The 23,208-nt window shown below is 45.9% G+C and overlaps 2 long non-coding RNA genes across 3 annotated transcripts in view; one reads left to right on the top strand and one right to left on the bottom strand.

Annotated features, from left to right (window-relative positions):
- Positions 1-541: 541 nt before the first annotated feature.
- On the top strand, positions 542-15,621 carry LOC133211276 (uncharacterized). The gene is made up of 7 exons (XR_009725171.1): positions 542-879; positions 1,015-1,147; positions 1,252-1,359; positions 6,738-6,884; positions 7,314-8,084; positions 9,159-9,263; positions 15,116-15,621. It is a non-coding gene; the product is annotated as an uncharacterized LOC133211276 (long non-coding RNA).
- Positions 15,622-20,242: 4,621 nt separating this feature from the next.
- The window catches only part of LOC133211275 (uncharacterized), a 44,538-nt gene continuing 41,572 nt past the window's right edge, over positions 20,243-23,208 (bottom strand). For both annotated transcript variants that reach the window (XR_009725170.1, XR_009725169.1), the window contains exon 4: positions 20,243-20,439. This is a non-coding gene — a long non-coding RNA (uncharacterized LOC133211275). The remainder of the gene's footprint in view (positions 20,440-23,208) is intronic.

The raw sequence follows: 23,208 nt of genomic DNA, 5'->3' as shown, positions 1-23,208 counted from the left end.
CACTATTATAGGACATCCTGTGGCTACATGGGTAAAAACTTCCATCTCAATGACAAAACTCCTTTGCCGTAAGTGGAACAAAGGTATTGGATGCTGTTATCTCTCCTATTTTACAAGCAGTTGTTTTATGTCTTTGCTGCACTCCACCTATGAACACAGGTGCAGTGCATGGTGAACTCTGTGCCCAATTACTGGATTTCCCAGCAGGCTCCCACACCTGGTTCACTTTGCTTTGGAATAAAGGAAGCACATTGCAAATTCTTTGAGGCAGGACTTGCTTTAAATTCCTGCTTCACGTAATCCTTGGCACCAAAGGTTTCTACCACTAAAAGCCTCGGTGTTGTTCCACACTGCAGCATTATCAGTGCTAATCCCTGGATTCCTGCCTTGAAGTTCCTCCTTAAATCCAAACCAAAACAAACCAAAAGAGCACACTAAACAACCAGTTCAGACAAGCCAGGGCACAGCGTCCACGATGGAGAGCCCTGCCTCAGCAATGTCTTGAAGCCAACTGGAACGAGCTTTTTCCACAGTGAGATTCCAGTTGCTCCCTGCAGGATGCTGGGACAGTTGCATTGAGGAGGATCTCCAGCAGGGAGCAGTGCCTGGCTCTTGTGGCGCTCTCCTTTTGCCTTCAGAGCACCAGACCAAACAAAAACACGCTCTGTCCTCCTCTACAAGAGGCTGTCATTGGCGACTCAGTCAACGTTTTTGGACAGGCTGTTTGCAAGCAGCTCAAAGGCAGGTGAATGCATTATGCATAAGCATCAGGGAAATAAAAAGCCATGCAGGAAAGCAGCAGAGCTCAGCTGCTTCCTAAACCCAGAGCATGTTATGCAAAGGTTGTACCATGAAGCAGTCCCACCCCTCCAGCTACTGGTATCTTCCACCAGTGGGGTTGGTCTCTCTCCTCTGCCTTAACACGGGGTGTTAAAGTGCTGCTCTTGTTATTCTTTGATATGGGAATGTAAATATTGATTTCTCTATTTTTAACGTTTAATTGCTTGTTCCTAGCTCCTGCCAGAGCTTTGGGCTCTTTCACCACTTCCCTCCTTGCCTGGATTGCTAAGAGATTAACCAATTTTAAACAGTCCCATTTATCCCAAGACACGGACACGTGAAATATCCTGCAGTGATTGAAGTGCTGGTAAGGTATTCTTCCATTAGTCTGAACATGTACCTGTCTCTCTCATCTCTATACAGAGACCCAGGGGGTGGGAGCCTTTTATCATCTCTTCTGTCTAATTATAGAATCTCCCAGTGTTCGAGATGAATCTTCGTTTCACTGGATCTTCTGACACGTGTTATTTAAGCAAGAGCCCTCTTAAGTCTTTATTTGCTTGTGTGTTTTACATCAAGGTAAGGAGAAACAGGGATGCAGGGCATATTCCTGTTGCCTGATTGCATAAATTTGAGGCAAGGGCCTTTTCCCTTGTTTATCAGAGATGGGATTAGATGCTTCTTGGGACCTGAGTTCTTAGGAAAGAAGAGTGGCTTGGATACCACACTTCATCACCAGAGAGGAGTGGGTATTCCAGAGGCTGAGTTTGTGCATCTGAACTCAGCTCTGGGCTGTTTCTCTGTCCAGAAGATGTTTGTGGTGGGGAGGGGGAAGAGCCATTGGAGAAACAGTCTTTAACTTGTCACAGTGACTAGCAGCATGGAATGAAACAGCAGGATTCCCTTCCAGAGCCCCCACAGAGGCTATCTTCACACCGGGCATCACCAGTGAATTACATTGCTTGAGACAATCCTGAATTTGGCTCATTAATTTCTTTGGGAATTGCATGTTGGCAGCATATGTTCAAGCAGCTCCTATCTCAGCTCTGCTTTCAGTGCCCATGGGGATGGACACGGGCAGGGAGATGCAGGCTGCTTTGTGTCATTTGCTACCAAAGGGAAAAAAAGCAGAGCTTAGAAGGCAAACCTTCCTTTTTCCATGTAAAGGAAGGTTTAACAGTGTAGAAGCTGACTGATTTCCCCAGAATGTAGCTGAAATTTGCATGTAAGAACACCAAATGAGCTAAACATCTTCCTAAAGACAAGACCTAGAGATTACCTCTGTATTAAAAAGGTTTTAATTTGAAACAAGTAAATCTGTTTCTTATTGCCAAAGCACAGAGCTGAGCTCAACAACAAACATGCCACAGAAATAATGCTCTTGGTTTGGGCATTGAAAGAGTTGGGGCATTTCAGCCAAATTCTCCCTCCAAAGCAATGGTTTATTTTCAAAGGAGCTGCTTGCTAATGAATGGCTTGTTTCTCTTCATGTTTTCAATGAAACAGTCAAATGTTGGTATGAAGTAATTTAATTTCATGAGATATTTGTCAGCCAATGTCAATAATTTTGGTCTTGAACTATTTTAGAAGCAAAGAGATGGGCTTCTATTTTCTCAGGGTGTAAATGAAAATGGTGTAAATTATGTGCAGTATGTGGGGAATTCATGCTCTGTGTTTGGGTGGTATAAGAAGAGGTAACTGGCATCAGATGAGAACCTGGTCATAAGACTTAGTACAATCAATAGCTAAAACAGGATACAATATTCACCTCTGATAGCTAATAAGGATCCAGCCTGTTGGTAGCTTCCTTGCATCTTGCACAAAGGCCATTTCAGCCTGGCCTGCAAAAGGAAGGATCATCATCCTTATGTCTTTCTGTTTAATGATGTTTCTGTAGCACTTTCTCAGTAACAGACACTAATACAAACAGTGGTTGCTGGTGATAGTAAAGTGATGGTGCTTCTGCATCCAGAATTGATGTAAAGCCTTTGATATCAAAGAAGAACATTTTAGGCATCATCTTGTTTGTCTGGAGAGGTAGTTCTGCAACACCTCAAAACAGCTCAGTGTTTCTACCAAAGGATATCTGCTGACAGCAGGTTGGTGATCCCAGTTTTGGTGATCTGGTGAGAACTCAGGCTTTGAGGATTTGCCAAATCATGTTTGGAGTAAGGGCCTGGAACATTCAATCCAAATATCATACTAGAGATGCAAATAGCTGTCCAGTGTGTAAGCCAGCACTGCTGTCATGAGATGACACAAGATAGCTTCAGCAGCTTAGTGATAAACCCCTCTGCCCCATATCTTCATGCAGATTAGAGGTATTCCATACAGTCACAACTTCATGCCTTTTAGCCCCCTCTTTCAGGGGCTAAAACTGTATATTAAGCCAACAAGAAGGTATGGAAATTCTAACCTTTGCTTGGCAGTTCCTAAACACTTTAGCAGAGCTCTAACTGCACCTCATCTGCCTTCAGTTCAGAGAACTTGCACTTGACTTCTGGTCAGGCCACAGAGAACTTCTAAAGAAGCAAAACATGCTGTGATGGAGCAGGTTTGCACTCTGGAAGAGTACAGCCTGCCTTGCTTCATGGATTGAGGCACAGTGCATCCACAGCAGCAAGCAGAGGCTCAGCAGCTCAGATTGCTTCTGCTTTATTCCAGGTCTGCCATGCCTGTCTGGGAGGGTCAGAAAACCTTCAGTGCTTTAAACCCAGGCTGCTCCCCTGGCAACAGCTGCCTGGAGGCTGGTGCTGGTCACGCAAGGGGTTCTGGTGCTGGAAATGCACTCCAGTTTCCTGGAGTACTGTGTTCAGCTTTGTGGCCCCAGCACAAGAGGGATGAGGAGCTGCTGGAGTGAGGCCATGGAGATGCTCCGAAGACTGGAGCAGCTCTGCTCTGGAAACAGGCTGAGAGAGCTGGGCCTGTGTTTTCTTGTGTGGTAACTCCCCTATCACCCCCCAACTAAAAGGGATGAGAAACACTGATGGAAGGTGGAATTTGGCTTCCATTCAGCCTCTCTGTTGGCCCTGCATCCTCCAGTGTGGCCGTGCCAAGCTGGTGTGAATGCCCTGGCACTGCTCCCTGCCGGTCACCGTGACCTTCAGGAACATTCTATTTTCCTGTTCATACACAATGCCTCTGATTAGCTCCAGTGCTCACACGGAGCCAGTCGGGATCCTGACCTTGCCTTACCTTCAGCCTTCCTGGATTACCTCTCACGGCCAACCCTCCCAACCTTAATCTCTCTGGTCATATAGAGAGCAGCTCGGAGTGGGAGGATGGCAGTGTTGCAACCTGCGACTGCAAATACCTTCAGCAAACGTTACACCCTCTAGGAAATATTGCCTAATTGTTGGAGAGGGGGAGAGGCTGACAGGTACAGGGCTAAGAGAGGAGTTTCCTTCACTGGAAATGCCCGTATGCGTTGCTTTGCGTACAGGGAAATGAGATATCCCATAGGGAATTACCAGAGAAGATTGAACTGTGTCTTTGCCCTCTTTTCCTTTTTAAATGCACTTTGGATGCTATTTTTCCACTGTTTTCTGTTTGAATCTCCAGTGCTGTGCATGTAATTCAAAGAACAACAGAGGTTTTCCCTTGCATGGGAGGAGGAAGGGGTATTCTTCACCTCTCCCTCTTCTACCTGTTCTCTTCTGCCTGGTTACATGAATGTAGAGGCCTCTAAAGACTGAGGTTTGTGAAACTTCACCAATAGCTTTAAAAGTCATTAGAGTGAGCAGTGGCAAAGTGGCTGCATAATCCTCATTATCCTGGAAAACCAGGCTAGGAAAAACTGCAATAGAGAAGAATGTGGGCTGCCAACACAGGTACAGTTGGAGACAGAGGGTGTTTAATTCACTCTTCAAAGACTTTCTGTGACTTGATCATCTTTACAGGTGTGGGAATCAGGCAGTGGGACAGCTTGCTGCTACATTTGGTCTCTTGTTTAAGTGCCTAAAGCTGGGGAGTTTTGATGTGAAAAGCCCTTTTGCATTCATGTTTCTGAAGGCCTTATGGGATCCATGTGAAATACAAGTATAACAAACTAGTCCCTTGACTATAAGATATATGAAGATTTATATAAGGCATCTATTTCCTTGCTAGAAGATGCAATAATAAGGTTATAATTCTTTTTCAAGGTGCTCATGAAATCCAAGGAGTGCTGTATCCAACAAAGCCCAGTAAAAAGTCAAATATTAAACCATGGAAAATTCCTTCAAAAAATAATGTTCTACATCATTACTTATGCAGAACCTTGAGTCAAGCAGTGGAGCCTTGTTATTCAACAGCCAGGAAAAGCATGGAACAGAGAACTAATGTCACACATGGACACATGCTGCAGGTAGGGGAGACAGCAGGTCTCAGAGGGTCTGGAATTCCCTCAGGTTTTGTAAGCAGAGATTGGTGTCACAAGCCATCCTCTGGAAGGAAGCAAGCTCCATAAAAGTGCTAATGTTTGCTTGCTGAAGAAACCAATCTCAGCTTTACTGCAGGAATGCTTTTTAATGCTTCTCTCTCTGAATAGATGCAAGTTGAGGATGAACACTACTGTTTCCGTGGCTTATGCAAGATGCTTTAGCAGCTCCTGCTCCTGACCATCCCGGAGTTCAGGTGAGCAGCACTGTTCCATCCCAAAGCCACTGAGCCAAACCCAGCACTCAGGGCTGGGTACCAGCTCCAGCCCTCTCGTGGGAGAGCAGCACTATCTGGACAATCTCTTTCATTGAAGGATTTTTGAGCAGTGACTCATGTGCTGGTGGTGTGCTTGCTCCCAGTGCCCTTTCCCACAGCTAACTGGAGGGGCAGAACAACACGTCTCTCGGAGAACAATGTTTTAATCAAGTTTGGAGGCTGCTCCCACCCTTACATAAGCTAATTCCCAAAGTATCTCTGGAGGTCAGTTCCAAGCAGGTTTTTCCTAGCTTGCCATTGCTGTTTTCCAATGGGAGCAGTGTTTCTTAGGGGAGGTCACAGTGTGATCTGGGAGGGATAAACCTGCCTTGTGGGGGCAGCCTGGAAGGGCTGTGCATGCTATTTTATACAAGGAGGGTGCTGAAACATTGGCACAGGTTGCCCAGTCTGGATGCACCATCCCTGCATGCATTCAAGGCTGCATGTGGTCCTGAGCAAACTGATCTAGATGAAGATACCCCTGCTCATTGCAGGGGGTTAGAACTGAATGAGGACCCTTCCAACCTGCACTATTCTATGATGTTCTTGAGTGTGCAGCAGGGTTGTAGGGGTCAGAAAACATCATCTCCCCTGGGTCCTGCAAGAAAACCACTGTGAGAGACAGGAAAACTCCTATACTTGTCTAGACTTCAGTTTTCCCACCTGTACAATGGAAAACCCCAGTTTTTACATGTTGTGGACAAGAAAAGATTATTATTGGATATGCTTGTTGAACAACACATGCTTGGGCCTCCCAGCAGTGAACTGTGTGGTCCCCATCCAGAACTGAGCTGCAGCTTGATTATGGTGTGTCTAGGTTTTATTTCAGTACCACAGGGAAACAGTAGGAAGCAGTGCAACACATAGCAGCTTTCCCAGAGAAGCTTATTAGTCTGGCCTTGTCTCCCCCTGCACAGCAGGCCATTGACATGTGGAAATTAATGATTAAGCCCCAATTCTGACACAAAGCTGTGCAGTTAGGAGAACCCACTGGATTCAAACCTGAAATCCAAGGGGTTTGGCTGGTTGCTGTCATAGTTTTGTACCAAGGCCACTAAAAACCCCCAACACCCGTGGGAGGTTCAGCACATGAGCCCACTGCATGTAATCTGTCACAGAAACTCTATGTATTACAAAGAGACCAACCCATCCCCTTCCCCCAGGTGTTTCTGGTAGCACAACAGGACAGCAGAGCAGCTGAGATCAGCTAAATCCCAATTTACACCTCCGCACTTGCAGGTGGATTCTGTTCACCTCCTCATTAGCAATCTATCTTCCACCAGCAGGAACACAGGAGCTTGCCATGGAGATCAGACCTGAGGCCAGTCCACCCTTGTGTCTCATCCCTGCCATTGAGCAGAGCTTCAGCAGAGAGCACTGGAGGCTGCAAGACACTAAGCTGGAGGAGGGATGGCTTCACTGCGTTGGAGGTAGGGGGAAAAGGTTACTGCTGAGGAGGCAGAGGTGAACCCAGAGGGCTGGTGAAGCTGGGGCAGAGCTGAACTGTGTGCTGTGCCATGCTCTGCTTCTTTCTGGTGGGTCAGGACCTGCAGCCAGGACCTTACTGTGCTGAGGAAAAGGGAGAATATGTGAAAGAGCTGTTGTTAAAGTGTCCTACCCCCTCCCTGCCTTTCCCTTTGTTTTATTGTGCTGTTTCTAAAGCTGCTTTCCTGGTGTTTGAACTCCTTCCTTTCCCTCCTGCTCCCCTGCTTTTCCCATTTAGGTAGGGAAATGCCCTGCTCTTGACACAGCATCCAGGGTGGATCCTGTGTCCAGTCCTGGTTCCCAGGTTTGACCAGAGCCTTGCCAGGTTCTTTGTTTCTGTGTGCACCATGAGGAGCCCTTTGCATATCTTTCAGGTGATTTAATCCTCAGTTGGCCATGCCTCAGACGGCTCTGCTGCTGCAGGTGCCTTGCTGCAAGGGGCCCAGGAAGTGCTGAGCTTTCTCAAGAGCACTGAAACCCCCTTCTCTCCAAGTTGTCTCATGCAGCAGATGATGGCTTTGTGAAGAGCAAAGCAGAGGACCCTTTACAATAAGAGGAGTGTGTGCTTTGCTGAGTGCAGAGTGTTTGCAGCTCTTAATGATGCAGAACCTCTGTTAGGTGGCTGTGGGAAAGGGGTGACTGAGCTGTGTGCAGGACCTGTTAATATTTGTTTCACACTAACAAAGGCTGGAATGTCGCAGGCAGGAGGAATGGTTCTTTGCTTTTGGGCCCACAGAACTCTTAACACATCTGCTTTCTGCTCTGCACTAAAGGCTGAGCCCATTGCAAACTAACACAGCATCCCAGTGTTTGCAACAGAGCAATTCTAACTGCCCTAGCTTGCAGCATTCCCAGCATTCAAACACAGTTACACCCTCAACAGAATCAGTGTCTGGAAGCCCAGGGTCTTACTGACATCGCTATGAAACAGTTCTGAGCTTTCGTTTAGCACAGCTTGTGCCACATGATGGAGACCAAGAAATGAAGATCAGCCTTTGACCATTTGTTTGCTTTGTCCATGTTAGGTTGGGCCAGGGGGGAAACCAGAAAACAGCACAAGGCAGTAACTCACAGAAACCAGAGGGAGCAGTTACAGAACTAAGAAGCTGCAGTGGAATCATAGGGGATGAAATTCACTGCTACAGGTACATGAATTCATAGGGCAGCAATAGTGAATTACTGGCAGAGGTCTGGGCCAATGCTCGTGAGCTGCAAATAAGCCCAAGAATAGAAACCAAGACTGCTTGTCATCACAGGGGCACAGGGAGATGGATGCTAAGGCTGTTCTGGCAGCTAAGAGACAAGTGTGTAACTCCCTTAGACAAGGACATGCATTTTCTGGGGCATCTGGAAGATTCTAGGGTTCTGTAGCTCATCCTTGCATCAGTGAAACATCTAATGAATAACTTCAGCAGCTCACTGCCACGCACACAGACACAGATATATATATATGTATATGTGTGTGTGTGTGTGATGCCTTTAAAACTGGATCCAGAGCAAGAACTTTACTGAGACTAGGTCTTGCTTTGCCTAGGAATGTTGATGTCCCTTCCAAATGATAGTCTATGATAAATACATATTTAAAACATAGAAACAGCAGTGTGAGTGACAAGGGCCAAGTTCTGATTTTGCTCACAGGGCACCAAATCACACGTGAATTGACTGGCTTCAGTTTCCTACCTGCATAGCTGGCTTCCAGAATTCATAGGAGATGAACAGGAGTAGTAGTTGTGAATGCAAAAGTGGTTGTTTGGTTTTAAAGATAAACTGCTGCCAAGGTGTTGCTCCTGCCTGTTGTTGCAACAGTCACCCCACTATGCAGTCTCCCCCACATTTGCTTTTGGTCACTTGATGTATATTATGGTCAAGATGGAATAACCACAGTGACCTTCCCTAAAACACAGGGGTGCTGTCAGTGATACCAGTAGAGAGCCCATCTATCAGGGCTGAGAGCTACTACAGACCCAGAGCCAGCCCTCTTTGTGCTCAGCTGTGTACTTTTGCCTCCCTAGATGCTTTTCAGTCTTCTTTTATTCACTGTGGAATGTTCTTCAGGCGTTTCATTTCATGTACCACGCTGGGAGCCTCTCAAAAGCTTTCTAAGCACAACCCATTCCTTGGCAGGGCTTCTCCTGAGGCTGAACACACTGCTCATTGCTGTACCAGTCGGGCTAACCAGGCATGTGCCCTCTTTTCAAAGTGCCTTTGGTTCCTTTCAGAATCCACCACTGCTCAAGTCCGGGCCTGTCTCTTGGATGCCTCCCGCACTGTGAAGCGATGCCAGAGAAGGCAGGAGGCTCCATCCTCCTGCCCTCCTTGGGAAGGTGAGAGGGATGCCCAGATGCTCTTGGAAATGAATTTCAGATGGAAGCTACTGGTCCAATAGCCCAAGGGCAAACTATGCCAACGGTTTCGGTGAGTTTTACAGCGATGGGATTGTGATGGGCTATGTGTCCTTCCAGCTCTTTCTTTCTGTGCTTTGTGAGCTCCTCAGTCCCTGACAGGGCCCCATCTGTTGCTGGGAGTTACTGGCAGTGCGTTGCAGCTCAGAAAAGCAGTTGCTTCACAGTGTCAGATGGGGCCAGGTTTTCATGTGTGTTGTCAGTCAGGTTTTGCATAAGCTGCAAAGCCCGTCCCACAGAGCCGTGGTGCTCGCTGCTTTTACTTTATCCTTGTGGAGAGCTTAACTGTTTATGTGGCATAGCCAGCCATGTGCAAACTGTTCACACTGCTTCCCTGGAGCTTCTCATGAGGGAACTGTCCCTTGTAGCGCTCCAGAGCTTGGCTTCTCTTTTGAGACACTCAGTTAGCATCTGACACCTTGCGACACAAATGGATGCTTTAGGCCAGGCTGAGGAGAGTCTTGCTTCATCCCAGCACTAAATACCACTAGAAGGTCATTGTGATTTTGGAGTAGAGGTGGGCTGCTCACTTAGGAAACAGCTTTACATTAGTGAGCTGTATGCAGATTGAGATACATTCAGTGTCCTGGTGGCTTTGTGCTGACGGAGGTATCTTTCTGGCAGTGTTCAAGGCCAGGTTGGACACAGGGGCTTGGAGCAAGCTGCTCCAGTGGAAGGTGTTCCGGCCGTGGCAGGGGTTGGAACTGGATGAGCTTTAAGGTCCCTTCAACCCAAACAGTCTGGGATTCTATGATCTTCTGTTTCCATCAGCTGCCTGTACCAAATACCTGTCCCTTACTGAAGAGGTACAGTCTGCTGTGAACAGCAGCATAGCTCAATGACTGATGAACTTGGCTTTGATTTATCACGCTTATGAGAACAGCCTGAAGGGCTGGTTGGGTCTGGCCTCAAATGGCCTTGCTTATTGCCTCTTACAGTACTGAAGGAGTGGTTGACTCTGTTTCACCTCCACAGGAACAGGATCTCATGTGCAGTGTTTCTGCAGAGAAGTGTACCTCACAGTACAAGCAGGTAACACTGTTCACACACATACAGTCAGAACCCCAGTTGATCTCTCGGATTGAACCTACAGCATTTACTCACCAAGACAAGTAAGTTTTTCTGGGATCAGCAGTGGTTTGACCATAGTATCTACGAATAGAACTAGCTGAATTTAGTAGCTGTATCAGAGAGAGCCACTGGAGGTATAAACAGGGAAAAGCTTGGGATATTCTCATTAAAAACAGGAATAAGGGATGCACATTGCTCCCTTCCTGTGCCCATCCTCTTCCTTCAACACCGTGTGATGGCTCCATCTCTTCCTGGAGGAAAGGTGTGTGTTAGGGAGCAGCAGGTGTTTTCCCCAGTCTGCTTTCTTTTCCTGCTCTGTTCCAGAGGGTGGGCTCACGGATGCTGCCATTGGGATGCATAAGGAGGCAGTAAGGGGGACACAAGAGGAGGGGGGGTGTGTGAACCTCTTACCATTTATTTAGTAGCTGAAATAGTGTGATGTTGCAAACAAAACGATACAAAGCTCCCCTCGTACCCTTATATCCAGACAAAGGGTGGGAAAATGGGATAGAGCAGGGAATGGGAGACCTCTCAGTTCACTCTAGTCATGCCTAAAACTTCTGAGTTGCAGATATGGAAGAAATCCAGTTAAAAACAAAGAAAAAAAGGCCTTCAATGCAGGCTGTGTCTAATTCAGTTTGTTCAGCACACAAACACTGTTACCTCTGACTCTTCCTGCTTGTTATGTTTTAAGGTATATTTATAGGTAGTTCCTTCGTTCCCAACAGCTCTAAAAAAGCCCTGATTTTAGGACAAGTTCTAAGGGAAATAGAGAACAAAGGCAAGTAAGCAATGAAAGAGCTGCATGTTACTGACCCATCCTAGTTAGGTTTTGGGTTTCCCTTTATTCAGTGGCACTCAAGGCTTTTTCTCTCTGCATGCATTCACTGAAAGGCTCACAGCCATCAAGTAGCAGATAGGGAATAATGAGGTAGGTTTGCCCACAGAAATCCAAATGGCTTTGTTTAAAGTGGTGTTTGGTATGCAAATAGAATTAGCAATCCAGATGAGGCTGTTCCTCCTCCCTGTTTGCTTAGCCTCTCCCTGGCTTTGGCTCCCAGCTGCAGGGACTGAGGGAAGGGCTTAATGCAGCCTACTCACTGATTTGCATTTGGACACCAACACTTAAATGGAATCTTAGTCAAATATCAGATCATCTTGGTTATCCCAATCCCTCCTTAAGTCCTGTGGCTGTGACACTGTTTGGAAGTGAGTTAACAGTGGCAGAAGGTAACAGTGGTTGGGAAGAACCTGCCCAAGGAGTCATTGTGCTTCATATATCCTATATATATGATACATATATATATATAATCATGCTTGAGATGTATATATACACACACATATCTATATATCTATCTTCCTGAGCCCTGTGCTTGCTCTGTGCCCTCCCAGAGCAGCATCGTGAACACTGATCCCCTCACCTGAACCTGGAAGTAGTTTGAATCCCATGTGCTTTTAAAGCAAGTTCACAACAACTGGGAAGGAACCTGCTATATCCTTGAAAAAGGGGGATAGGTTGATAGAGGATGCGTTGTTCATTGAGCAGCTTCTTTAATACTTCAGTCTGCTTCTGTTGAGTAAGACAATCGAATTACGTGTGCATGGTTTCTGTAGTCTTGAACTTTGTTCCTGAGTCAGTTTAGGTTTAACAGCTGGGCCAGGAGGTGCTTGTTAAATTTACTGCTTTGGGAGCTGACTCCACCTTTCCTTGCTTAAAATAAACTGACAAAGGAATAAGAAAAGAGCTTCTTAAGGGGGCTGGGTATTGCATTTCTCTTCCCTACCACTCAAGTGTATAAATAGCCTCTATGCTACATATAAGGCTGATGATACGCTGAAGATGTAAAGAACATCCATACCATGCTGAGAACAATCCTTGCTATTGATTGTGTTTTCATCTTACTTAAAGGGGATATGAAGTGCCTTTAACACACTGGAGTTCCTACTGCTTCCTGATGCCTAATAAAGTATTTATGAGGGTTCAGGTTGGGGTTTTTCCCCCTAAATGTTTTGATTCCTATTAAAATCCTGGGAAAACTAAATGCTTTGTCTTTGCTCAGCTCCCTGTTAGAAACAGGAAAGGATGTGCTCAACCCATACATTGCTATGCTGTTATGTTAAATGTTAATGTTAGTAAGGGTAAAGCCAAAGAAGAAGTCTGAATACTTGGAGTCTACAACAAAGCCTCCTGGTTATTTGCTTCTGCAACTGGCATTGCTCTAGAGCATTGTGATAGCAAACAAAGCCAGTTCTGAACCCTTCCTCCTGCTCATATGCAGCAGTAGGAAGCATCAATAATACTTAACGTGGGAGGCAAGCGAAGGAGGGGCTGTGGTTGGTACAATGCTGTCCCTGCTCTGATGCTGGGTTGTGTAAAGGCACAATGGGCTGTGGCCTGATGGTTTAGAAAGTACTTAGTGTTTTACCTACTGGTATGTAAAGTGTTAATGCACCAGAGTCCTCAGAACTGTTTGTGTATGCCATAGCAAAAGCTGTAGGCTGCTAAGAGGGTATTTAACTTCAGTAGAACCTATGCTCACCTTAAACATGTTGAAATAAGGATTTTAGGGGTTTGGAGGAGCAAATAAGGCTGAAAAAAAATGCCTTAAATCCAGTTTGTGTCCCTACTTTTCAGAATTCTCAGTACCAAAGCATTTTAAGGTAAATAAAATGGAAATTTGCCCACTTTTTTTTGTCCTCAATATAATAATCTGCTTACAAAAAAGCCCCCAGAATCAACCAGGAACTGAGACTGAAAGCTGGGATTTAAAAGTTGTGCTTGTGCCTAGAAGCCATCTGGTATTAGGGACTCTATTGGGAGTTTCTGAAGCCTTTTGAGTGTTGCTGAAGATACTACAAGTAGCTGGAAGGTTCCTACTTGCCTTGCCCTTGTGATAAGCCCTTTATCAACAAAGCAAGACGTAATTGTGCTGGGAGGAAACAGATTGCTTCAGTCTGCACCTTGGCTCAGCCCAGGCGGTTCCAAGAGCAGTACAGCTTTCTGTTTGCTGCTCAGCTCAGATAACCTGCCCACGGTGTCCCCTTGTCAATCAGAGGAACAGTGGGGTTGATGGAGTTAGGTGTTCTTGCTTTCCCACTGCTTCCTTCAGAGGGGGGGTTTGGCTTAGGAGCTCTCCCCCTTTGTGCAGGTGGGTCTAACTTCTTAGTTCAAGGATCATAAGAGGGTGTTGAAGTCAAAAGTCTCCTTGGCTTAGTCCAGACTACAGATCAGGAGGACAAGCAACATTAAATATCTATAAATATATTTAGTTATATATATCAATAGGCTGAGAGAGTTGGGGCTGTTCAGCCTGGAGAAGAGAAGCTGCGTGGAGACCTCAGAGCAGCCTTCCAGTATCCGAAGGGGGCCTATAGGGATGCTGGAGAGGGACTCTTCATTAGGGACTGCAGTGACAGGACAAGGGGTAATGGGTTCAAACTGAAACAGGGGAAGTTTAGATTGGATATAAGGAGGAAATTCTTTCCTGTGAGGGTGGTGAGGCACTGGAATGGGTTGCCCAGGGAGGTTGTGAATGCTCCATCCCTAGCAGTGTTCAAGGACAGGTTGGACAGAGCCTTGGGTGTCATGGTTTAGTGTGAGGTGTCCCTGCCCATGGCAGGGGGTTGGAACTGGATGAGCTTAAGGTCCTTTCCAACCCGAACTGTTCTGTGATTCTATCTATATATACACACATGCCCTCTTATGATCTGTAGTCTTCACAAATACATACATACAGGGACAGTTTAATGCTTGTATTCTGTGAGACACATTATTAGCTCCTGGCTTGTGTCAGCACCATTTGATCTGGATAAAGGGGTTTCTCATTGAGAAATTCTCCCCTTTGTTTGGAAGCCAAGGCTATTTCAGTGTATAACTTGCTGAAACATTGCTGGGGGGCTTCAGTCTCATGTGGCTGGCTAGGACTTGATGAGTGGGGTGAGGAGAAGGCAGTGTTTCATCTGCATTGCCTTGAACCCCCATCCAGCTTCACAGAGGTGTGACCCCTTACAGCTGGTCATAAATTAGAGGCACACAACTGTATCAGTGCCAGATTACACCCAGAGCAGTTGAGAACACTCAGCTTGTATCTCATACAGAGCTCTACTGAGAAGCAGTTACTGCTCTTGGGCAGGAATTACTCAACTGAATTCAAGCATTGGGGAAGGAGTTTTCCTGGTTTAAACACACAGAAATCTGTATTGCTTCGAAAGAAATTCAACTCAGAGCTGGGTTAAGAGCCATAGTTTATTGGAAATACAACTAAATTGCCTGAAATGAATGACAGAAGCTCTAAGGCAGTGAAACAGCACGTTAAATAGCAGGTAAGATATTAAAACGTATCTCTACAATAGCCAAAGAAACCAGTTTTTATAGATGTGTTTATCCATGGGTGGGTTCTAGTGATAAAGGCAGTGACAGTAGAATATTAATCACAACAATTAGAGCAAGCTCCTGATACCAGGATCTGTGAGCACAGCACTTAGGGACTGCAGTCCCATCTTCATCCCTGTGCCTTCTCTGAGGGTGTTTTGTGCATACCTGCCCTTCAGAACCGACTGTGCAGGGCACCTCATGGGGTTTGGTTTATTACCAATGGACTCAAGAACATGTTGTGGGAGAGGTGGAGTTCTTGTTTTCCCTTCATTTCAGGGTAATTAGGGAATGGGAGTGCTGCTGAAAGGTCAAATTTGTTTCATTTCAGGAAACACCATAACTCAAACCCACCCTTGAACGTTATCCTGAGCATCTTTAAGAAGACAGGAATAGAAACAGGGAGGCTTCCAGTAAGACTGGACCTTCTGTGACATCCAGAGGGTAAGTGCTGGACAAAGAAAGGCTTATGGAGGAAAGGAAGCTGAGGAATCCAACAGCTGAAGTTCAGGGATAGCACAGGTAAAAGTATAAATCGCAGTGCACTAATACCTTGGTGAGACCCTGCCGTGTACCAAAAGAGGTAACAGGTTTCCATAAGGTGATTGTACTATGCAAAGGAATGGCATTTGTACCCTGCAGAGTGAGACGTGCCAGCGTGAGTCACTTTAACCAGGGCATTCACAGCATCCTCATCATCTGAGCAGGGCTGTTTCCTCACTGGGAAGTTCCTGGCAGTTCAGTGAGACTCCATGGAAAGCACTTTGCTGTCTCCATTCTCATGCCTTGAGGGTGCTCAGCAATTGAGGTCAGGAATACATTCTGTGGTGCTGCTCCCTCTCATTGCTCTTACACTGCGCAACTAGGGGTGCTGTACTAAGGAATCGGTTGGCGTAGGCTGCTGCTTCTCCATAGGGGAAGGATAAAAGCTGATAGCCACGTGTGGGGAATCAGAGCACCTTTATATTGTGTGGTTTGACTAATCACATCTCACATGGAAGATTTGCTGAAGTGAGGGCTTTGCAAACCCTTGTGTTTTATAAGGTACCTTTAAAAGTACTTTTCTGTCAGTGTAAGAATAAAGCAGACTTTACTTACAGGGTGCAGTGAGCTATTGCTGAGTTTTGCTCATTTAATACATCATTTCCAAACAGAAGCAGCTATTTAAACTGAGAACTGAGGTGGTTGTGCCTGCACCCATCACATTTCAGGCCAGTCTGACAATAGATCCAAAGGAGCTCAGAAAACATATCTCAACCTACCTACAAGCTGATACTCTCTTGACTTTCTTCATGTCTCTTTATACCTCTGCAGGCATTACAGTCCATGCTTGGGTGTGAACAAGACGTTGCAGTTGAATAAGCCTTCAGCATAAGCCCAAACTCCGGTGGGAAGGCCCAGACATCAGGCTTCCTCCATTCTTCTGACCAAGGCAAGCTTTCCTCTCCATCTCTGGGTCAAGACGAAGCTTTTTGCCGATGCGATTGACGGCATTACCAGACAGTATTAGACACAGATAGCTAGATCTAACTTTGCCTGGTAAGACAGCAATCAGCAGGCACTCACTCAGGCTAAAGGAAAACTCCACCATTAAATCCAGGACTAAAAAGCTAGGGCAGGGAAAGGCTGAGGGCCTTTCCCTTAGACAAAGCAATAACCAGTAAATATTTAACTTGCTCGCTTATGAAGCAGTGCCATTATAAAACACAACCAGTTCCAGCTCACTGCTATAGGGGTTGAAAAGAATTGTAGAGAACTTACCAACAGCTCTGGCCCCTGCATCCATCTGGCTGTGAAATTGCTCACAGCTCCATCAGCAGCAGCACAGCAGGACAGTGGATGCACATGGGTGTCAGCTGAACAACGTGCCCTCCCTCACCCATGGTCAAACTCCCCTCAGTGAGCTGAGCCAACTGCTTTAGAATGAATCTGATGCAGCCCAGGCCTCAGGCAGCAATGAAACCATCCCAAGAATCCTGCCTGTGGAATTGCTCTCTTGTGAAACCAATTGGAGGGAGATGAAAATCAGCAGGAGAAGGGGAGGGAAAGATATAGAGGCAGAAGGGGATTTTTCTGGGTTGCCCCTGGCTCTCATGACTGTCTCTGTCTGAGGCAGGATTGAAGGGACACTTTCCTAAGCATACATCACCATGGGGGCGGGCAGAGGGATTTCCCTGGTCTCTGTTTCTTTGTTTTTAAGGCCACATTCCTGTCCCTGCCCTGGATGCCCCATTAGAGCTGTTTGTTAGTTATACATTTATTTACTCAGCTCCATCCGAGGTTAGGACCCACACTTTGTGCTAAGCAGAGCCGGGAGGTAGGTGTGCGCTCCAATCCATCTTACTGCGATGCTTGTTAAAAGCCAATTTGCAGAGTCACTCAAATTTCACACCATTTCCTCCATCCCCTGTGAGGCAGTTACTCATTAACACAGAGGCTAATCACCAGAGAGCCTCCTCTGCTGCTTCCTTCCCTCGCCCTGGGAATTGCAACCTGCAAGGGCAAGCACAAAACTGAGCTTGCTGCAGTGAGTCAGCCCATGGAGTTAAAGCAGGCACAGTCAGCGCCTTTCAAGCTGTTCACATTGTAGTGGCAACAGGGTGAAGTTATACACAAATCAGTTCGTTTTTCCACCCTTCCTGTATTCCCTGGTAGTTTTGGGAAGGAAACACCCAGCTTGCTGCAAGGAATTGGAAAAACATGGAGATTTCCAGTGGCAAAGGCAGAGAATGCAGGATTTGCTTGGGTACCGCTGTATTTCTATCCCAGTTCTGTTTTGGAGTGAGGAAGGGGATTAACACTCAGTTGAGGAAGACACAAATCAATACTTGGAATATATTTAAAGAGGAGTTTGTGTTCAGTGCATGTGTAACATTGCCTTTTATCTCTCAGAGGAAGGAGCTGAAAACCAATGGGGACAACACTGAAGCATCAGTACAAGGGCTGTGCCCCGTCCCAGGAGCCTTTCAGAAGTGCAGGTGGTATGGATGCTCCTTGTGTAAGGCTGAATCTCAGCTTATAAAGTGAACTGCTAATGACTTCTGACTCAAATTCACATCCTCTGCAGGTTGTCTGCAAAGTAAAGAAGTACTGACCTGGATTAATCTGCCAAGGACTAGGGAGGACCTGCAGGGTAAGCAGAAGCTACCACTGAACATGTCTGTGTAGTTCAGGCAGGAGGCATGAAAATGTCACTAGAGGAGGGCAAGACTCACACCTAATTTAGTCCCCAGATTTGCCCTGCAAATACCTGCTTAGTTTTAGCTATTGAACGATCCCAGGATCTGCTTGCAGAACAGATCTTCAATACAGCAATGTTAACACTGCAATGCTTTCTTACTGAAGCAGATGGAGCTGGACTTTCTGGCTCAAACGCAGTGTCCTAGTCACTAAGATAATACTCCTACAGCAGGGAAAGGTCTCCTCAAGCACTTGTTCCTACGTCATGCCAGGAAACTTGTTTAAATCTGACCTCTAGGTCATCTGAGTGTACTTATTCCTTAAGGAGGCCCAGCTTCTCATCCAGACCTCATCCATTCTCACGCTCAGTGCAGTGGTGTACTTCTACCTGAGTTGCTACACGGAGTGAGGCAGCAGCAGCAGCTCTTGGTCTCTGGTAGGTAGAGCAGGGTCAGCACTCAGTTGTTCCTTGCCTGGGTTAAATTCCTTTGTTTCTTAATGGAATGATGGGAGTGATTAACCCACCTGTTCCACTGCCTGTGATGGGGTGGGTTATACGCTTGGAAGTTCATAGGCCGTTCAACCATGGAGGTGTAATTGAAGTGTAATTGGGAAGAGTGACCTTTTACAACCAGCATCTTGCTCTAACCACCTTTCACAGCCAGGCATGGCAAGTAAATCCTTCAGCCTCCTGGGCAAGGGCTGTGCCACAGCCCTCACCACTGCAATGGGAGAAGAAAGCGTGCCTGTGCCTATGCCTCTGAGAAGATACACCCTTTGTATGATAGACATGGCCTGTCTCACCTCCTTCCCAGCAACATCAAGGCTCAGCATCCACCAGACTGGTTTCCAGCAATGTATTTATGATTATATCCATTGGCTACATCTAAAAATACCTGTTAACGTGATAGCCATCATCCTTACCCTCTTGTCCAAGTGTTCCACTTTGGCCTACATTGTGGTACAATGTCTTTGAGTGAGAGCTCCTCCTGATGCATGGTGGTGGTTGGTTCACCCTTTAAACATCGTTACCAGACAGTGTTAGAGTAGATCCAGAAAATCCAGCACTGTCTAGTAAGATGCCCACAGAGGACCACAGTCTGTCCAGCAGCTGGAGAAATGAAGCAGCTATTAATGAGTCTGTATTCTTCAGGCTGTCAGTGTTCCATAATAACTAATAGAAATGGCTTGAGGAGGATTGCCTTATACCCTGGGGTGGGGAAATAGGTGGTGGGCAGAAGGAAGACATTCGATATTAAAGGACAGGTTCAAAATCATGGTGCATTTCTACAAAGATAGTAGAAAAAGTTGGTTTAATAAAGATCTAAAATGGAAACAAAAGGTTAAGTTCTCTTTCAACAGGATTTAGCACCAGAAAGATTGCTTGGGGTTTGTTTCTTGGCTTCCTCACTCCCTCCTCCCTTTTGACTCACAACCATACTAATTCAGGTCTTATTAATCACTTGAAAAGACATACTGAAGCTGGTCAATAAGGAAAACAGTGCTGAGGAGGGCACAGAAAAGGGACAGAGGTGGCCTAGCATTAAACACAGCTGCTTTTGCAACAAATCCTTTATTGTATTGGCTTCAGTTGCAGGGATGCAGACAAATTTGAGTCTTAAATAGAAGTGACAGTGGCAGGCGACGTTGGTGTAGTTATTAGTAATGTAATTAAGCATATTGAATGCTAATGATAACGATGATAAGGTATCTGTCTGCTTTGGTTTGTGCTTTTCAGAAGAAGGGGAAGTTTGCTGGAGCACCTCATGCAACAGAAGGTAGAAATCGTAGTGCAGGCTGCTCATCCTGCTTACCCTTGGTAAGAGCTCTGTGCTGTTCTAAGTGAGGCTGTTGTTAACTCCAAGGGATGGGGGTTCCTGACCTGCTGCATCACCCAGGAAAAGGCAGCAGCATTTCCTTGGTCTTCCTTTCTTCACCCCTTAGTGTGTTACCTCTCAGGGTAGCAATGGCCTCTCAATTGGTGACAGCTTGAGAGAGCTCTGATCTGAGCTATACCGTGTAGGTAATGCTATACTGCATGTAATATTTAGTATAGCCATAAGGTACTCACAAGGCTTTGTGGCTCCAGCACAGCAGATATACAGCCTCTCTATCAAAGTAAATGACAAAGGAGTACATTTCATCCACGCTCCACCCCAGTGAATCATTCAGCTGATGCTTCAAGAAGAGGGTTCAAGGAAACAACCGACCTTCTCAGTGCAAGTAATTAAAACCCCAGCACCCCATAGATCAGTAAGGGAGCTCAGGGCAAGGGGGGATGACGGGAGGATGCTGCTGGTGCCTTCTGCTGCTTCACAGCTGCCAGGTACACTGAACCACCTGCCCCTAAAGCCGTGTGTCAGATAAAACCAGCAATAATCCCCTCTCTCAGTGAGAGCTGTTATAAATCATTCTTTACAGGGCCTTTCACATCCGATAACAGGGAAGTACAACTTCCTGTGTTGTTATAATTCACTGTAAAGAACAAAAACCCTCCCTAAGCCATATAAACCAGCCTTCTCCCCTCCACTAAGTCCCTTTAGACTGGGCTAGTTCTTTCAAGGTCACTTTAAGCAGTATCATTGATGTAGGGCAAGAAATCTCATAGAATAAGAACAAAGCCCATCATAGCTTAAAATGCATCATTAGGCCACTAAAGTAATGAACACAGTCCAAGGGAATGGGAGTTAAGTCTCACTCAAGAAGTGACAAATGGATGTAAAAAAGTGTATCTGTGTAACAATAAAGGTGTATGCATTACATGACAGTTCAAGGATCTAAACTGAAGGGCTTTGCTGTGAGAACATTGCACTGGAGAGCTCCAGAGGAGCTGCTGTGAAAGGGACAGAGTGAGTTACAGCAGCAGAGCTGAAAGAGCAAACCCCACGTTTGATTCCTGAGTTCCAGTTAGCTGACAAGAACATCCTGTGTTGGAGAGGCAATGACGACGAAGGAAACTCGAGTGTGACATTTCAATACCTGTTTGCTCTCACTCTCTGCAGAGCTACCATGGTTTGAAAGGAAAGAAAAAGAACGTGTTTGGAGCAGGGTGCCTGCATTCAGCTCACCCCTACAAAGCCTTCTCATCCGAACACATCCTAGCACTGCAGTGTCAAACGTGTGCCACATTCTGCAGTTGTCTATTTACAGGCTCACTCTAACATTAGAATGAGGCCAGCATTTCCTTCTGGTTGGCTTTTACCCTTTATTCTAGAACCCAAAGCATTTCACATTCGATTTACTTATGCTTGGGGAGAGGTTTGCCTGGTTTCTCTCTGGACCTGCTTCCAAACTCGCTGTTGAGCTTTTCCACGTTGTACACGAAACACCATCATCATCATTACCAGGCAGTATTAGAAACACTGAAAACATCCAATGCTGCCCAGTAAGATGGTAATGGCATCTCAGGGTCATGGGCTACAAACAGCAGAGATACCACATGCTAGAAAGCCTGACTGTGTGGAGTAGGAAAGGAAAGAAGGGGTAGGGGGAGAATCCCACCTGTAGTTTGTGACTGCAGTGATTGCCAAATGCTCTTCATTTAGGAGAGGTGAAAACAAGGATGTTCTCTAGAGTTATCCCCAAAATACTTGTGCAGGTCACGTATTCCTGCCTCTTCCCACCAGCCTCCCCCTCCCTGTAAACCTTCAGAGCTGTCACTTACCCAGGAGTGCTGTTATTCATATTGCTACCTAGTGAATCACAGTTGTGAACTGGTAAATGCTATTTGAGGCATGGGCAATTACAGCCAACCTTCTGCCCTAGCTGCTGCTGCAGGTTAAAGTGTGGGGAAGTGCAAAATCCAGGAAGCACCATAGGTTTGTGGACTCGGGGAGATAGCTCTTACCTTTCTTCCAGTACCTCCAACCATTTAAGCTTTATCTATACTTTATTAGGCAATTCATATTTGCTGATCCATTTAGTCATCTTTCAATCAGATTTCTATTTGGGGAGGCCAAAGATCTTGCTGAGCATGGTTATTACAAAGAAACCATGAATATTCCAATGCTAAGAGCGTTTGAAGCCTCTCAATGGTCACAAGAGTTTTGCATGTGTTTTATATTGACTCATATACATTAACAAATACACCTGGTCCTCTAAACAACTGCGTGGATTACTACAATTCACTCACCACAAGGAAACTCTGCATTGGCATTTCATACCCTTGGGAAAGACAAGACCTGACAAACATTCCTTCCAGTGCATTCTGAATCCCATTGGGAATCTGTTTCCCAGACACTGCTGAGAGCTAAACCTTCCCCAGCCCCGTGGCTCCAGGATGGTGTTTGTCATTCACTCCCTCCACCCATCTCCTCCTTCACCTGCCCAGTTCCTGAAGCAAACCCAGTTTAATCAGTGATAGGGTACAAGAAGAAAGTGCCTCCAACTCAGCAAACACTGAGGGATGCAACGGGTGCAGTGAAAAGGAGGAGAAGAGGAGCAGTTTTTGTTTGGTTCCAGATAACTCCAGGTCAGAAAGGGCTGAATTCCTGAGGAAAAGGAACTCAATTCTGGTTTAATTTGCTAAAGCAACAAGGCTGAAGACACCCTTCCTGCTTGCACTGATGGCTTCAGAACTGCACTAAGGAGAAGGCATAACCAACTGCTCATCAGCACATTTGACCAGCAGGTCTGCACTCAATGTGAAGATGGTGACAAACAAGGTGAAAAAGAGCTAGAACAAACTGTGGTGAAATGAGAAGTAAATAATTGTTGCAAACAGAATCCCATCCCAGGTTAAGATACCTGCATCTGTTCCATTGTTAGGTACATAACCAGGTAGTTCACGTGGGTTACTGTACTACACATCACTACACTACTACATTACACACCTCCTCAAGAGTCACTTAAGAGAATCCCATTCTGAAGGGAGGAAGTTCTGTTATCTATCCCTTCCATGGGACTACCCCGGACACCTTCCTAAGTCTTGTAATGCATACAGTGGCATTTGGATGCAAATCCATGCTTGAGTTGCCCGCTCCAGCTGCAAAGAGCCAAGTAAACCACTGCAAAAAGAGATCCTGGAGGTGAGCTGCTGTTGGCAAACGTGGGGTTTGCTTCTCTAAGAGCTGAACCTCCTCAATCCCACTGAAGCAGCCAGCAAACAGCCATGCTCCACTTGACTGTTCCAACAGCAAGCGTCTCTCCGACATCAATAACATGGAATGAAGTCAGTCAACAAGAAGGAGCATTAAACAATAGCTCTTTGTCTAAAGCACCCTGCATGTTAGATGTGATAGCTGC

The sequence above is a fragment of the Neopsephotus bourkii genome, unplaced genomic scaffold (assembly GCF_033783945.1).
Source record: "Neopsephotus bourkii isolate Nb327-2 ecotype Australia unplaced genomic scaffold, CSIRO-AGI_Nbou_v1 NB_593, whole genome shotgun sequence".
In the NCBI taxonomy this organism is placed as follows: Eukaryota; Metazoa; Chordata; class Aves; order Psittaciformes; family Psittacidae; genus Neopsephotus; species Neopsephotus bourkii.
Note: the sequence above shows the minus strand (reverse complement) of the source record. Positions and strands in the feature narration are given on the sequence as shown.